This window comes from Lithobates pipiens, unplaced genomic scaffold, assembly GCF_037356315.1.
Source record: "Lithobates pipiens isolate NorthernLeopardFrog02 unplaced genomic scaffold, aLitPip1_a1.2 Scaffold_16, whole genome shotgun sequence".
NCBI lineage: Eukaryota > Metazoa > Chordata > Amphibia > Anura > Ranidae > Lithobates > Lithobates pipiens.
This window is the reverse complement of record NW_027507748.1, coordinates 63,740,355-63,756,874: the sequence shown is the minus strand read 5'-3', so window position 1 is coordinate 63,756,874 and position 16,520 is coordinate 63,740,355. Positions and strand designations below refer to the sequence as shown.

The 16,520-nt window shown below is 41.7% G+C and overlaps 1 protein-coding gene across 4 annotated transcripts in view; it reads right to left on the bottom strand.

Annotated features, from left to right (window-relative positions):
* The window catches only part of TIAM1 (TIAM Rac1 associated GEF 1), a 553,722-nt gene extending 540,057 nt beyond the window's left edge, over window positions 1–13,665 (bottom strand). For 2 of the 4 annotated variants that reach the window (XM_077480001.1, XM_077479998.1), the window contains exon 1: window positions 13,507–13,665. The gene's annotated coding sequence lies outside the window, so the exon portion shown is untranslated. The remainder of the gene's footprint in view (window positions 1–13,506) is intronic. The other 2 variants (XM_077480004.1, XM_077480000.1) reach the window with 1 other exon arrangement.
* Between the last annotated feature and the right edge of the window lie 2,855 nt (window positions 13,666–16,520).

The window sequence follows — 16,520 nt, the reverse complement described above, 5'->3', positions numbered from 1 at the left end:
GATACAACTCACTTACACACCAAATACTAGCCTTTTGTACCTTGTAATAAAGTTGTAAGACATATTGAACCTCATAAGAGAAAATGCACATCATAGGTCAGGTTTGGTCTCAAGCAGATCATAATTTCATTCTGATAAACGATATGCTGATTTTTAGGGCTTGTGAAGGATAATGCTGTGAAGGATTATGCAGGATAATTGGCATTAAGGGTGTTATTGCGGAGCTTTAAAACACTCCGTACACTACAACACATTCCTCATACCTTTTTATTGAGTGGAGAAGCTCCACATCACCCTGCTCAGGAGACAATAAAAGGATACCGCATAAAGTGCTTGGGGCTCTTCTTTTTACCAACACAACTAGTAAGGATAGCCGAGAATTACTTTATGAGGATCAGCAACACTTACAACATCAGAATGGACTTCAATCTTCAAATGATTTGAGTTATGCAGTGTACCAATGACCAGGTAGACTCTTGTAATTTTGAACAACTTCATTACCCAGTCATAGTCAAATGACATCCGCAGATGGGATCTCCCATCCTGGGCAGGCGTCATATGACGTCCTTGGCATCCTGCCAATGCTGAGGGCCCAGGGGGCCCACAGTGTGGGGGGGATCGGGGATCCAGCATGTCCCTCGGGACACTGCCGTTCCCCGATGAGGGTAATGAGTGTCCGGTGGAGCATGGGAAACAGCATGACTGGCTGTATCCAATCACAGACAGTCACCATGCAGAGCGGCGTGCACGCCACTCATCTGCGCCCCTGGGGGTGTGGAGCACGGCGATCGGGGGGGGAGAGGCTTTTTTCTTGGACAAAGCCCAGCCAATTAGGGTAAAGAGCCAATGAAATTGGCTCTTTACCATGTGACCAGCTGTGTTTAATCACCTTTTTTAGACATGACCCAGCTAAAAAGCTTATCCTTCGTCACAATAATGAATATGTATAATTTGTGGTTTGTACACGCTGTCTTTTATCTAAATTTTTTATTTGATAGTAAGATATCCGGCTTATTGTATATCAGCCGAAGTTCAGGAAATAAAAAGGATATGTATCTATATACTGAACTACGTGTCAGTGTCTGACTTCAAGAGTGTGCACACTTTTATATTAAGGATTAATTTGGCCAGGGGGACAGAAACAAGGTACAGAGCTTTTCTAGTTCGGGTCCAAAACAAAACTTTGCTGTATGTATTACTGTGCCCAGATTGTGCCCCCCCCCCGAATAAAGAGTACCGGCCATCAGAGTACCCGCTATCCATCCAGTCAGAATACCTGTCATCCTGCCTGAGTACCTGTCCCGTGATTCCATCAGGAGTACCTGTCTGCAGGCAATTACTACCAAGGTGCAGCCCTGTTGGGCCTCTGTATGTGGCCAGGCTATGTAAAAAAGTCTCACACATGTGGTATTGCCATACTCGGGAGGAGTAGCAGAATGTATTTGGGGGTGTAATTTTTGCTATGTACATGCTATGTTTTAGGAAATATCTTATAAATGGATGCCTCGGGTGACTCTGCATCGTGTGTGAGCGCATTCCTTTGCTGATGTCAGGGTCCCAGACACCAGCATTCCATTTGCAGATGTGCTGAAGGGCCAGTAGACATGGCAGAGACCTTTGCACATTTGCACCCATGCAAGATACTCAAAGATGGTGGTGCGGCAAAGGTGGAAAAGGGTAAAAATATTAAGGGACTGAAGTTCCTCTTTAATGAAATCTTAATTAATGATAGTACTGTATTACCAAAAATCCAGATTCTAGTGACCCTTATATTTTATTACAAACATTTTTAGATAGATAATGTGATCTAGGCCCAAAAGGACACCATGTGATTTCTCATTACAACTGTTTTTCATGACACGCAATGATTGCACACATTGAACAAGAAAACAGAACCAACATCTATTTATGCTGTCTAATCAAATGGAGGCAGCAGTGGCAGCAAATGAGGTCATTCCTCGTGAATGTTACCACTTGTGAAATCTTTACGAAAAACCTTGTTAAAGAAAACAAAAAAACACCCAGAATAAATCCACCTCTTAGCAGACGAGATTCAATGGACCCTTGATTAGTATACAGAAGCAGCTGATAACTAAGGATGATTAACACAACCACCCAGCTATTTACACAGCAATCATCTGGAAATGGTCATACATAATAAATGAAGGAGGCGAGGACAATAAAATTTGTCAAATCGCACAGCACAGAGTAGCAGACAGTGAGTCACATGCCATAGATGGTGATAAGCGCAGGATTTGGGGGTCATGGTTAATGTTCTGTTCTGACCGGGTCAAGGAAGACTGCAGACATTGTGATAGATGATGGATCACATTCCTCCCCCCAGAGAGGATGAGCTCCCAGACATGCAGACAAATGCCCTACCCCCATTTTATTTCCTCTCCTGGTATTATATATTATATATTTCTAAAGTATTTCTTCTTTTAACCACTTGACCTCCGGAAGATTTACCTCCCTTCATGACCAGGCCATTTTTTTGCTATAAGGTACTGCGTTACTTTAACTGACAATTGCTCAGTCATGCAACCCTGTACACAAATAAAATTCATGTCATTTTTTTCCCCGCAAATAAGGCTTTATTTTGGTGGTATTTGATCGCCATTGGGTTTTTTAATCTTTTGCTCTATAAATGAAAAAATGCTGACAATTTTGAAAAAAAAACAAAAAACAAAAAAAAAAGCACAGACACACAAACCACAATATTTTTTTTACTTTCTGCTATAAAAAAAATCCAATAAAAAAAAAATAAATAAAGAAAATCAAATTTCTTCACAAAATCTATGACAATATGTATTCTGCTACATAATTGTGGTAAATAAAAAATAAAAAATAAAATAATAAGCGTACATTGACATATATACATACATACATTATATATATCTATATATAGGCGGTCAGCTAGTGGTTAATAGAAATGCTTAAAGTGGAACTTTCACTTTAAGCACTTCTCGCCCCCTTACATGCCACATATAATTTTTTTTGCAAGAGGGGACCACAGTTGCAATGACAGCACCATGAAGAGGAGCAAGGCTTCAGGTGGCCGCATCGCTGGACAGATGATTGTCTGTTTATTAAAAGTCAGCAGCTACACTTTTTGTAGCTGCTGACTTTTAAATAAACTGAAAAAAGACTGGAACTCCACTTTAAAGTGGCCCTGTTGACAATTAATTTTAACAAAAATCTTCCCACAAGATCATAAGTGCATTTACTGTTTTATACATATCATTTATCTAGAAAAAAAACCTCCCTTGTGTAGATACCACAAAGCCCTTGGATTCTACTAGATGCCGCATTTTGGATATATTAATAGTCCCGCCAGACTCAGCTGTCATTCACATGAATCATTATGGCCTCATATTCATTCAGGCCTGTCCCTGCAGTTGCTTCACCTCGGGCTATCCACCCCCGAGGTTTGGAATTGCATGCATCCGCACCCCATGCCAGGAAGGCCATGGGGGCTGGTCAGGAGGACCAGGACCAAACAGACAGAAAATCTCTTCTGGACCAGAACCCCGAAGCACGTGATTGCAGTACCTTAAATACCACCTCCCAGAATACACAGCAGGAAGTCACTCCCACTGGGCTGGTTCCGAGACAAGGATGGCACTCAATACACCCAACATCTGCCACTTGCCGGCGGAGACAGCGACACCTGCAGCCAGGGAGAACTCAGTGCAATCCAGCTAGACTGGCATTAAAACCATAATTTAGCAAAATTAGCCCTAAAACCCAACTGTGGTTTTAGGAATACTAATTTTCAAAAACATATAGCACATGCTCATCAGGAACCAGCGCTACAGAGATATAATTATAATATATGTTTGGGGGTTCTAATTCTTACAAAAAAAAAGGGATTGATACATTACATGTAGGACTGAAGTGTCAAATTTGGCCCGGATGGCAAGTGGTTAAAGAATTAGCTGGAGTTTGGCTTCAAATTGTTAGTATATTTAAATCTGTTATCCCATTTAACACTTCCCTCCTCCAAGACTGACAAGGTTGCTGTCTGCTCTGCCTCCTGTCCTCCTTCATTCAGAGAGGGGGGGGGTATGCTAATACAGGAGGTGTGTTATCAGATTACTAGATGAACATAGAGGCAAAAGGCTAAATAAAGAAAACTAATGCAGCCACCAAATTTACCGATTGGTAAACTACTATTTTTGGTGTGGATTTGATACTGCTTTAATGTAAAGAAGCTTTTCAATGTACACAGAGGCAACCATATTCATTCATTACATAGGCAGGCTCTGCTTCCTGCTTGGAAGAGCAGTGGGATGTTTTAATGGCTTCTCTTCTAACTGCAAGTCTATTGATCTGATTGCAATCAGAAAGCTGTCCATGTAATTAACGAATATTCAGCAAGCATGACAAACTGTATATAGAAATGTGAAACTGCAACCTGTAAGAAATATGAAAGTAATCCCATTTCAAATATGTTACAATTATATCTCATACAAGCAAAACTCGCAGAAAACACACTGTAGCCCCCCTTGAAGATATGGAACTCCAGGCTGAATTAACAAGCCAAAATGATCAGCGATGTGGAAACCATTTTGCAGGCAAATGCCAAGGACATCTATGACATTGGCAGATGTTTGTAGATCTTTATTTGCACTCTATATACAGAGCAGCCTCTTATTTTAAGATACCTATAAGGGTACATTCACAGTAGAATGCAGTAAAACACAATGGAGGTACATTGAGCTAAGTGGCCACCTCAACATGCACAAAAATTGGTTATGCATGATCATTTGCAACGTAGGACAACGCTATACACAGAGCATTTGCATCTGTGCGGTGTGGTGTGCTATAATGTATGTGCTGTGGAGCGCACTGTAGATGTGCGTTGTGGTGTATTTTACTTTAGATCGCAACACACATCTACAGTGCTTTATGTTAACATGCATTAAAATATGTTCTGGTGTGGGTTTGATGTCAATGGGCCCTAACTGATCTACAATAATTGATGATAACTAAATTATAGACAAATAGCTCTTTACCAAAATATTTCTATAGTTCTAATAGCAGAGGTGTTGTAGCAAGTTGTACTGTAGTTGCCATGTGCCAGAAAGGAACATACTGATAGGAGGAGAGAACAGAGTTACAAGAGAGTTGAGCTCATCAGTGTGCTGCTTCTCCTTTCACTGTCCAGTCGCAGGCTGGGGGAGGGACAAGACCTGTGTTACTGAACGGCCGCTAAGGAATATCAGGTCATCTGCTCTGCCTGTCAGGGCTGTGTGAATCTCAGAATTGGATGGACAAATACAAAGTACAAATCCCTTTGTGGGTAAAACAGTTCCCATATACTATATATTTTATATATGAATTTAGCGGTTTGCCTGGAGTTCAGCTGTAAAGGAGCACAAAGCTCTTCATTCTTTTAAGTCCTTCGATATGTGGATGACTGTAAAACCCATGGGGAATCCAGTAATATACAGCATATAATAAATATTGCCTAATACAATTGCTGATTTTCTTGATTAAATGAATATACTGTTCAGTCCATTTAGAAAGTCAAAGACCAGACAAAAAAAAGAAAAGTGCCTATGGTTGAGAGCAAGTCTTACATGCCGTCTTGGGAGTAGTTAGGCCTCAACACTGGTACTGGTTGGAAGCTCTGGCATATGCCATAGGACACAGGTAGGTAAAATTATATTGCCAAACATATGTGGACACACACCACCAATTTATTGAATTCAGGTGTATAGTGCTACAGCATAACCCATCTTCTTCCAACCTTAAGACAAGAGTTTGGGGAAGGCCTTATTCTGTTTCAGCACAAAGCCATTTTCAAAAAGACATGGTTTAAGGAGTTTGGAGTGGAGGAACTTAAGGCACCTTACCAAAAACCTTTGGGATGAATTAGAAAATTGTCAGGGCTGGCTTAGCCCTTCCTTCTCTGGGCTGGCTGCTCAGCTGTCGGTTAATTGCCAGCTCTCATCTCACCCAACAGTTACCAGCTGTTCCTGATCCTGCTCGTCTGACCTGCCTACTTAAAGCTGTCCAGCTCACTTTATCTCTGTCTTCACCTTGGTCACATCACAAGAAACCATCTCCTGCGGTTCTGTTTAAAGACTGGCTTGCTGACATCCCTTCTGGCTCCTTATCCTGCTTGATGTTCCTCCACTTGGATCCCTGACTTCTGGCCTGGCTGATTACCCGATCTGGTTATTGAACTCTGGCCTGGCTGACTACTCAATCCGGTTACTGGACTCTGGCTATGCTTTGACTATGCTTACTCTATTTATTTTTTATTAATAAACAAGTGTTATTTAATTGTTCTTCTGTCTCAGTCTGGTTCATGGTTTCTGACAAAAACTGAGCGAGCCAGGTCTACTAGTCTAACAGCAATACTTGACTTTACAAAGGAAAACTTTTGGCTGGATGGGCACATATTCCCAAAAACACTCTCCAAAAACCAAGTGGAAAGCCTTCACAGAAGGGAAGAACAACGCCATAATATTGCCTATAGTTTTGTAACTGAACATTTGACAAGCTCACATAGGTGCAATAGTCAGATATCCATATATTTTTGGCCATATCTGTATCTGTTTTCTTATTATGGAATCAAATGGGGCAGGGAAGGGGGCATTGCATCTCCAAGGGAGAGGGAAATAAAAGCCAACTGGTTGGCCTGGGCAGCACAGTCAGCATATAGTCTTAAAAAATGTTAATTCCATATTTGTTGAGCACCTCTTCTGAATTTTCATAGAGCTAGAATTCAGAAATTGCAAATTAAAGCTGAAGCACCATCTAGTGGTGAAATCCACTATTGAAGTGTGACCATCAATGGCTGCCGATGGAAACAACTGCATTTCAATGATCGCTCTTCCAACTGCCAAGTAATTTAACTTAGGCCACTTTCACACTGGGGCGGGGCGGGCGTCGGCGGTAAAGCGCCGCTATTTAGTGGTGCTTTACCGTCGTTTCAGCGGCGGTATGCGGCCGCTAGCTGGGCGGTTTTAACCCCCGCTAGCAGCCAAAAAAAGGGTTAAAACCGCTTGCCGGCTTTGACACTGGAGTGAAAGGGGTCGGTTTTTTCAGGCGCTACACAGGTGCTATTTTTAGCGCTGTAGCGCCTGAAAACCGCCCCAGTGTGAAAGGGGCCTTAGACAAGGTCTGCCAGGGAGCCTTGAGTGCTGGGGACCTGCCCATGGTTCTACTCAGAATGATACAAATCAAAAGAAAATTTCATTTTTTTTTTTTTAGTTCCCTTTAATATATGTGACACTGTTTTATATCTATTGTGTTCTTTACAGGAACCCTTCCAGAGATATGATGAAGTCCTAAAGACTTAAACGCTAGAAAATTGGCACACTCCTGAATAAATAAATCTCACAAAAAGGGAGTGATAAAAAAGCAATTAAAATAAAATAAAAAAATAAAAACCTCACAACAAAGAAACATCTGCAGATAATTAGTCAACCCAGTATCATACTAAGAGAAAACAACAAAAAAAAATTGCGTTGCGTTGTACTGCAAGCTGCTCTAATTATCATATCATATGCTGAAACTTCCATTGCATACAATGTATGAACAAGGATCGGCAAAGCTTACACTTACAGACAAAGAAAAACATTTTAAAGTGACAATATTTAAGCAGGTATTTACCCTTCGGACAGGGAATGACCCAGAACATTGAGTTATAGAGCACAGTGAGCGCACAAGAACAAAACAGCGGCACGCAGTGCAAGTACAATCTGCTAGGACAGAAGGTACAGCCTTTTGTATCACACTGACAAGTTGGTCATGCTGTATTAATACAACAAGGACAGGGCAGGCAGATAGGGTCCTCTAATAGAAATTCCCCTACACCACCACCGCTTCAGAGAAAACACCAATGGAACTTAAAGCAAAAATGGAACCATGATCTCTTGTTTTAGAGGCTTGTTGGTTGATTTAAATTATTTCTGTATAGTTTCCCAAAATATTTGTAATTCAAATAATGCATTACAGCAAGATCAAAAAGGTGTCCATGAAGTACAAGCTTCTGACATTAGCTAAAATGTCTGAACAAGCATTACCACCATCTGTATCAGCATTTATCAGATATTAATTTCACATTTAGATACCAAGAACATGGTCAGATCAGAGAGTTTAAAGAGTAACTCCACCATTGTAGAGAAAGAAAAAATAAATAAACATTCTCCTCTGGGTGATCAATGTACATTGCAAGGACAAACTTTGTTGCAAATTCCTACCTTTTTTATTCTGAAGAAATCCATGTGCCTCAGTTCTGAGTAATGGGAGTGGTTTCATAATTAACTGTCAGGTGTGCAGCTGCAGGGCACTAATGAGGAAATCTGCTGGGCCTGCGTCCCTTTAGACTTGTTCCTATTGAAAATATCTCTCAAAAAATTACATTTTTGTTGCAGGGGATGCCTGAAATCTGACTTACGCAGACATCTGATGTGCGTGCTCAGCAGCCACGATGCTCGCCGGGCACCCGTGATTGCCAGTAACAGAGCAGGGACGTGGATCCATGTACTGTCAGAGGAACACCGATCGGTCTCCTCCCCTTGTGAGTCCCCTCCCCCTACAGTTAGAATCACTCCCTAGGACACACAGTTAACCCCTTGATCGCCCCCCTAGTGTTAACCCTTCCCCGCCAGTGACATTTATACAGTAATCGGTGCATTTTTATAGCACTGATTACTGTATAATTGTCAATGGTCCCAAAAATGTGTCAAAAGTGTGCAATTTGTCCACCACAATATTGCAGCCCCAAAAAATAAAAATAAATAATAATAATAATAAAAATGCCATAAATCTATCCACTATTTTGAAGACACTATAACTTTTCCGCAAACCAAATCAAACGCATATTGCAATTTTGTTTTAACAAAAATATGTAAAATACATATCAGCTTAAACTGCGGGGAAAAATGAAAATTGAAAAAAAAAAAAAAGAGTTTATTATAGCAAAAAGTAAAAAGATATTGTGTTTTTTCAAAATTGTCGCTCTTCTTTTGTTTATAGCGCAAAAAATAAAAACCGCAGAGATGATCAAATACCACCAAAAGAAATCTCCATTTGCAGGAGAAAAAAAAGGAGGTAAAGTTTGTTTGGGTAAAGCGCCGCACGACCGCGCAATTATCAGTTAAAGCAACGCTGTGCCGTATCGCAAAAAATGGCCTGGTCATTGAAGTGGTTAAACCTTGTACATATTACAGTTTTTTTTTCCCATGCAGCCCCGTGGGTTGCACAGAAAAAAAAAACGACAGCTCCGGTCGGGAGCCACTGTACTAACCAGGTGAGGTCAGTCTAGTGATGTCCCCCGCTGAGCCGTTGTGTTGTGACAGGGGGACGGCCCCCCTGCCGGAGCACTCCGATCAGCGCTCTCTGGCATTGGCTGAGAGTGCTGATCGGGAGCCGGACGGCTGCTGGTCTCCAGCATGCACGTCCGACCTCCGGCTTCTGTCAGCCAGGCTGACACACACACGGGCAGAATGTCAGCTGGTATTTTTCAGACCAGTGAATATCTCCCGACATTCTGCCCGTGTGTACGGGGCTTTAAAGTATCTTGAAAAAAAGTCTGAGTTATCTGCACTGCATACCGGTCTACCGTAACCACTTAAGGACTGAGCCCCTTTCTGAGATTTGGTGTTTACAAATTAAAAACAGTTTTTTTTGCTAGAAAATTACTTAGAACCCCCAAACATTATATATTTTTCTAACACCCTAGAGAATAAAATGGTGGTCGTTGCAAATACTCTATCACACCGCATTTGCGCCGCAGTCTTACAAGTGCACTTTTTTTGGAAAAGAGACACTTTTTTGAATTAAAAAATAAAACAGTAAAGTTAGCCCAATTTTTTTTTATATTGTGAAAGATAATGTTATGCTGAGTAAATTGATATCCAACATGTTATGCTTCAAAATTGCGCCCGCTTGTGGAATGGCGACAATAAAAATTTCCATAGGCAATGTTTAAAAAAATTCTGCAGGTTGCATGTTTTGAGTTACAGACAAGGCTAGAATTATTGATCTCGCTCTATTGATCGCAGCGATACCCCACATGTGTGGTTTGAACACTGTTTTTTTTTTATATGCGTTCGCTTTATATGCAAGCTCGGCGAGATGAGGTGCGTTTAAAAACTTTTATTTATTTTTTTTTTCTTATTTATTTTACCATTTATTTTTACACCATTATTAAAAATAAATAAATAAAAAAACTTGTGTCACTTTTATTCTTATTACAAGGAATGTAAACATCCCTTGTAATAGGGAAAAAAGCATGACAGGACCTCTTAAATGTGAGATCTGAGGCCAAAAAGACCTCAGATCTCATATTTACACAAAAATGCAAAAAAATAAATGAATTAAATGTCATTTAAAAAAAAATAAAAAAATGTCCCTTTAAGAGCTATGGGCAGAAGTGACGTTTTGATGTCGCTTCCGCCCTGCAATGATATGGAGACGGGTGGGGGCCATCTTCCCCTCACTCGTCTCCATGTCTAACAGGAGCGCAGACCTGATCGCCTCTGCTGCTGCCAGTGGCTCTGGTAAGAGACGGAGGGAACCGGAGCGTGGCGGGAGGGGGGGTCCCTCTCCCGCCGCCGATAAAAGTGATCTTGCGGTGAACCTGCCACAGAAACCACTTTTATCTAAAAGTGGACCATCCGCTGAAGAAGAGGATACTGGGGTTATGGCAGCTATCTGCTGCTCTAACAACGATATTCCTCTTCAATATAGCGACGTAAAATGACGGTGGGTGGTCCGTAAGTGGTTAAAGTGTTACTAAACCCAGGACCCTGCATTCACTATAAATAACTTCTCATCAGCAGTATATAGCAGTCTTGTGACTTCTATCAGTGTCTGGTTAAAGCTTGTAGGAGGAATTTTTTGTTCTCCCCTTTTTGTCCTATGAGGCTGCAGGACCCCTGACCCTTTGTCTGGACCAGTGCTGATTGGCCCTGTGCTCATCACATTCACCCTCCCAAGAAAAAAAAAAAAAAAAAACTCTAGCAATGCACACCAAACGGAGCATGTGCAGCTTGTCCCCAAGGCTCCATTCTATCAGCAGATAGAATGGGGGCCTGTGAAAGAAGGGGAGGATCAGAGAAGCCTGGATCAAACAGCCTTTTTACACAATGCATGTGATTAACTCCTTAGGTTCCACAGTGAGCATAACAAGCGTGCTTTACTGCATATACAGACTGAGTTTAACGTTGTGAGTTTAGTAACAATTAAAATTTTAGCCAAATAAAAAAAAATAAAATAAAAAGAGAAAAACCACAAACACACTCAAATCATCTACAGCAGGGAAGAAAAAAGAAAAAAGAGAAAAAACACAAACACACTCGAAGCAGAGGTCTCCAAACTTTCTAAAGAAAGGGCCACTTTACTGTCCTTCAAGCTTTGGGGGGGGGGGGGGCAGACTGCACCCAGGGGAAGTAAAAAATATTCAATCCTTGGTATCAGGGCGGAAAAATACTTGGTGGCATGGAGAGGAAAATTGCCCCATTTTTGTTGTCAGTGGAAGGAATTATGCCCCATCGTTGGAGTCAGTGGAAGAAATAGTGCCCCGCTAATGTGAGCGGCAGGAATAATAATGCCTTGAGGGCTGCAGTGAACATTAACGTGGGTTGCATTGTCTGTTAGCTTGCTGCAGCTTTCCTTCTTAATATTCCCCCCAAAATAAAAAAAACGCAACTCAAAACTATTTTACTGGTTGGAAAATATCCAAATTTTGCCAAAACTCAAGCGATTCCATTGGAGCCCTGCGTCCTTAGGACAGGACTGGTTTGTTGATACTCTTGATGCATAACAGGAGCAATGGGAAAAATTATTGAGATTGACAAAATTCCTCCCTCTGACTTTTATAAAAACTTTATTTTGCAAAATTTGTTCAAAATTGTCTCCAGATTGCAGCCTTGGGGAAGGGCACAAATTTACCCAAAACCAAAATGAGAGTCCAATGCTTGAGAAGTCATTGCATTGTCCAGCCGTAATCCTGTATAGCATAAAACTGGTTTTAAGTGCAAGCGCACACAAGCGTGATCATTAAAAGGTCCGGCTAATCATGCCGTAGTGCCATTTACCTTTCGGAGGATAAAGTGTCACCAATTAACTGCCTCCATTAACCCAAGCAAACAATGCAATTAACTGCATATGTATACCGCTGACTCTATTTCTCTAATAACTGCGCGTGACGACTAAGATCTCAGCCACTGCCTTCCAATGTCAAGCAGTCACACGCATGCAATGTAATGCTGAGTAACCGGAGATCCCAGCTGTAGCTCCGACCTCACACGTTTCCATGAAAAATAAAGACGTTACCTTATCCCTCATACTGGGAGAAAATAAACTCTTGATCATTCAACGCACACAGCTGATCCAGCAGAGGAGGAGCGATGGATGTAAACACAGGATTATACACCAACTGTGCTGTTGGCCAACGTACAACGTTCATTATCAAGACATGTATAGGAAAACGATTCCATGGCATCAGCTTGTCTATACATTAATGATATAAGCGTGTACAGGCTCATCCATCTACATACAGGTCTTACAGGTAAATGCAATGTTTACATGTGCCATGCTACAGAATCACCCCCCCCCCCCCCCCATGTATGATTTCCAGAAAGCTGATTATAACAAGTCGGATGAGCCCTGCTTTTTAAGGTCATCCCAAACAAAAGCCGGGGGTCTGCCAGGGTCGTATGTGCCCGCAGGGGAGGCAATGTCACGTTCATGCGGTGACTTGGTAAAAATGTGAGCACAGCAGGCTGCGGACATCAGACAACATTGTCTGCTGTATCCTCAGGCCAGTCTAAGCGCGAAGTATAGGGGGAGCACGCATAGAGCCTAGATTTTCCTAGGGATCCCCCCCCCCCCCCCCCATTTCTGGTCCAGAGGCCAAGGCCAATGCAAAGCACAGCAGGATGGAGAGGAGAGGGTGCCAGCGCTGATCTAGGTAGAGAATCTGATACAATTCATACGCTTGATGTCTATGGCAGAGAAGCAGAGGGGTGCATGCACAATTGGAGGTGCCGTTGCAACCGAGTATTAGAAAAATGGCCAGAAAATTCAGGGATGGCAGCGATTCATCCCCGTTAGAAAACGATGATACATAACATTCAGTAACCTGATGTAGCCAAAGCATGAAAATAGACCAGGATTTGGAGAATTATGTCTGCAGTGAGGAATTGGGCACCAAAATAATAATGGCACCTAAACATGTGCATATATTTTTATTTATTTTTTCATACATAGATGCATATTTCATGACACATGAGCTTCATGCATATGACTCTGTATATGAATCTATAAATGGTGCATAAGATGATGATAATGATCATCATTATTATTATTGATTTATATTTAACATATATATGAATCTATAAATAGTACAAGATTGCTGTTATTATTATTATTTAGGCTTTATATAGCACCAACAGTTTGCGCAGCGTTTTACAAAATGAAGGCAGACAATACAGTTCAATACAAAAGGAATCAGAGGGCCTTGCGCACGTTGTGACTTACCTGCGGTCAGGTGTGTCCAGGCACCGTCTTTCCTTCTCTCTCCCCCTCCGATATCCAGCTCCCTCTCCAGCCGGTGTTGGATGTACGACTGAGCGAGCGTATCTCCTGTATCCCTGATCGACGTGCACGCTCTGCTCCTCACATACTGCACATGTGCGGTGTTTGCTGCTCGCTCCCGATCGCTGCTCACTTACAAAGTAACACAAAGCCCTACGACTGATACAAAAGAGATTGATTTACTAAAGGAGTAGAGGCTGTTCACTTAGACATATCAATGGACCGCTCAAAGGCTAACCCTATTGGCTGCAAAATTAACCCTTTATGTAGAGGCTGGCTGATGTCTGTGAGCTTAACTCCTGCACTGGCTGGCAGCTCCCGGATGTGTGCAGATGATTAACCCTGCATGACCAGGAGCTCCCGGCTGTTTGGGGGGGATTAATCCTTTCATGGCCGGAGGCTAACTGGTGCGTCGGGATGATTAACCCTCTAATCGCCAGTGCTTCTTGCAAAAGGGTATTAAAACCCATCCCTTTCCTGTTTGTATTAACGTGTAGTGTCAAAACTTTTTTCAATAGAAACATGGAAGAGTGATGGCAGAAAAACATAATATATAAAATATAAAACGTTTGCCCCCCCCCCCCCTTTTTTTTTTTTTTTTTTTTTTTTTTTTTCTTAGTTTTTGTTTTGCTTTTCTTTCCCTTTGTTCTTTTTAATCTGTATATAGATCTTTAAGACATACTTATAGGCCGGGTTCACACCGCTGCGATGCGGGAACGCCGCGAATCCGCGGCGTTTTCCCGCATCGCATTACTCCCGCCGGCAGTTCACACTGCCCTATGCGGACGGCTGGGAGTGTCAATGATATGTTAATGACACCCCCAGATCCGCCCGCATATCGCAGTGCGATCTGCCGACTCGCACAGGAATCGGATCGCATGGTGTGAACCCCCATGCGATCCGATTCTGTTGCGGACCAAAAAAAGGGTCCCGTGCGAGTTTGCTGCGGGAGCGATGCGAATTCAGCCATACTATCTGTATGGCTGAACTCGCATCGCTACGGAGATCGGATATGATTTGCACTGCAGTGCGGGTGCGAATCACATCCGGATCTCCCCCCGCAGCAGTGTGAACCCAGCCATAAGGAAGTCTATGACATTAATTAAGCGTGTATTGGTGGTAAACCAGTCACTGTCATTTAACTCTTTTACTGCCAGAGCTGCTTTCGCATTTTTTATTTTATTTTTTGCACACAATCATTTTAAGCCAAAAAATTATGCAAAAACCCCAAAACATAATAGGGTAGATTTACTAAAACTGGAGCACTCAGAATCTGGTGCAGCTGTGCATGGTAGCCAATCAGCTTCCGCCTTCAGCTTGTTCAATTAGGCCCCTTTCACGCACCGGTACCGTTTGACGCGTCCGCGGTAAAACTGCGCTATTTTTAGTGCTGCTTTACCGTCGTTTTAGCGTTTGGTATTCGGCCGCTATCAGGGTGGTTTTACCCCCCTGCTAGCAACCGAGAAAGGGTTAAAACGAAAAAGGGTTATAGCCGCGCTGCCCCATTCATTTCAATGGGCAGGAGCGGTGAAGGTGTATACACCGCTCCAAAGATGCTGCTAGTAGGACTTTTTTTATTTATTTTTTTATTTCCACTTCAGGGAAATTTTCCAAGAGACTTATTTCAACTTTCCGAGTTAAAATTTTTGGTAGGAAGGGGGGTTTAGGGGATAAACTTGGGGATAAAGACACTCTTTTTTCTTTTGCATGTAAATTAAAATTTTCTGTTAAGAGAATAAATGAGAATATAAAAACATAAGCCACAATGATGTGAAAACGAGTAGATACCAAAAATTTGAGCTAGTAGGACTTTTTTTAGCATCCTGCCAGTGCACCGCTCCAGTGTGAAAGCCCTCGGGGTCTTTCACATTGGAGACACAGCAGCGGCTCTTTCAGGGCGCTTTGCAATCGCTATTTTTAGCGCTGTAGCGCCTGCAAAGCGTCCCAGTGTGAAAGGGGTCTTAAGCCCTGGAAATAAAACCTGGAATGTTTTTTTTTCTAAGCAGAGCTGCATTAGATATGGCACTCTCCAGTTTTATTAAATAACCCCCCCCCCCCCCCTATATATTTTCTGAAATTAGAGATTAAAGTTGGGTACACACCTATAAGAAAATCGGGCAAACAATCTTCGGATTTTCCTCCTTTCACAGCAAGTCAGGACTGAGGAACTGAGGAAAGAAAATATTGTACTTAAATTCTCCTGGAGAACGGCTTATTTTTTGTTATTTATCATACGCAGTCTTTCGTTTCGGTTTTTTTTCATATGAAAATCATACAAAAATGATAGACATTGCACGAAAATTGTTGCAAAACCAGAGAACTCCTTGAATGTAGGGGGTGCAACCTCACATCTCCTTGAATGTGATTTGTAGGGTCCATATGTAACTCATATATATGAGGGATATACATTTTATTATCTATTTGTTTTTAAAGACTATGGGGGTTATTTACTAAAGGAAAATCCACTTTGCACTGCAAGTGCACTTGGAAGTAAAGTCGTTGTAGATCCGAGGGGGACATGCAAGAAAAATAAAAAACAGCATTTTAGCCTGCACGTGATTGGATGATAAAATCAGCAGAGCTTCCCCTCATTTCAGATCTACCCCTTAGATTTAGAGCGACTTTTCTTCTAAGTGCACTTGCAGTGCAAAGTGGATTTGCCTTTCGTAAATAACCCCCAATGTATTAATAACATTTGTTATAGTCTATCTTGTTGTGAGTTTCTATTATACAGACACACGTGACATAATTATGAAATTAAAATCGTTTGTTCTGTTCCCATACGAGAAAGATTTTGGAGCTTGTTTGAATGAATTTTGAATGAATTTCAAAATCGGCTGTAGAAAGTTGTCTACACACTATCAGAAAATTGTACAAAAGTTCCTTGGACGAAAATGTTCCCCTGATTTTGTTATAGTGTATACGAGCCTTAAAGTAGTGGTAGTTCCAATTTTTCA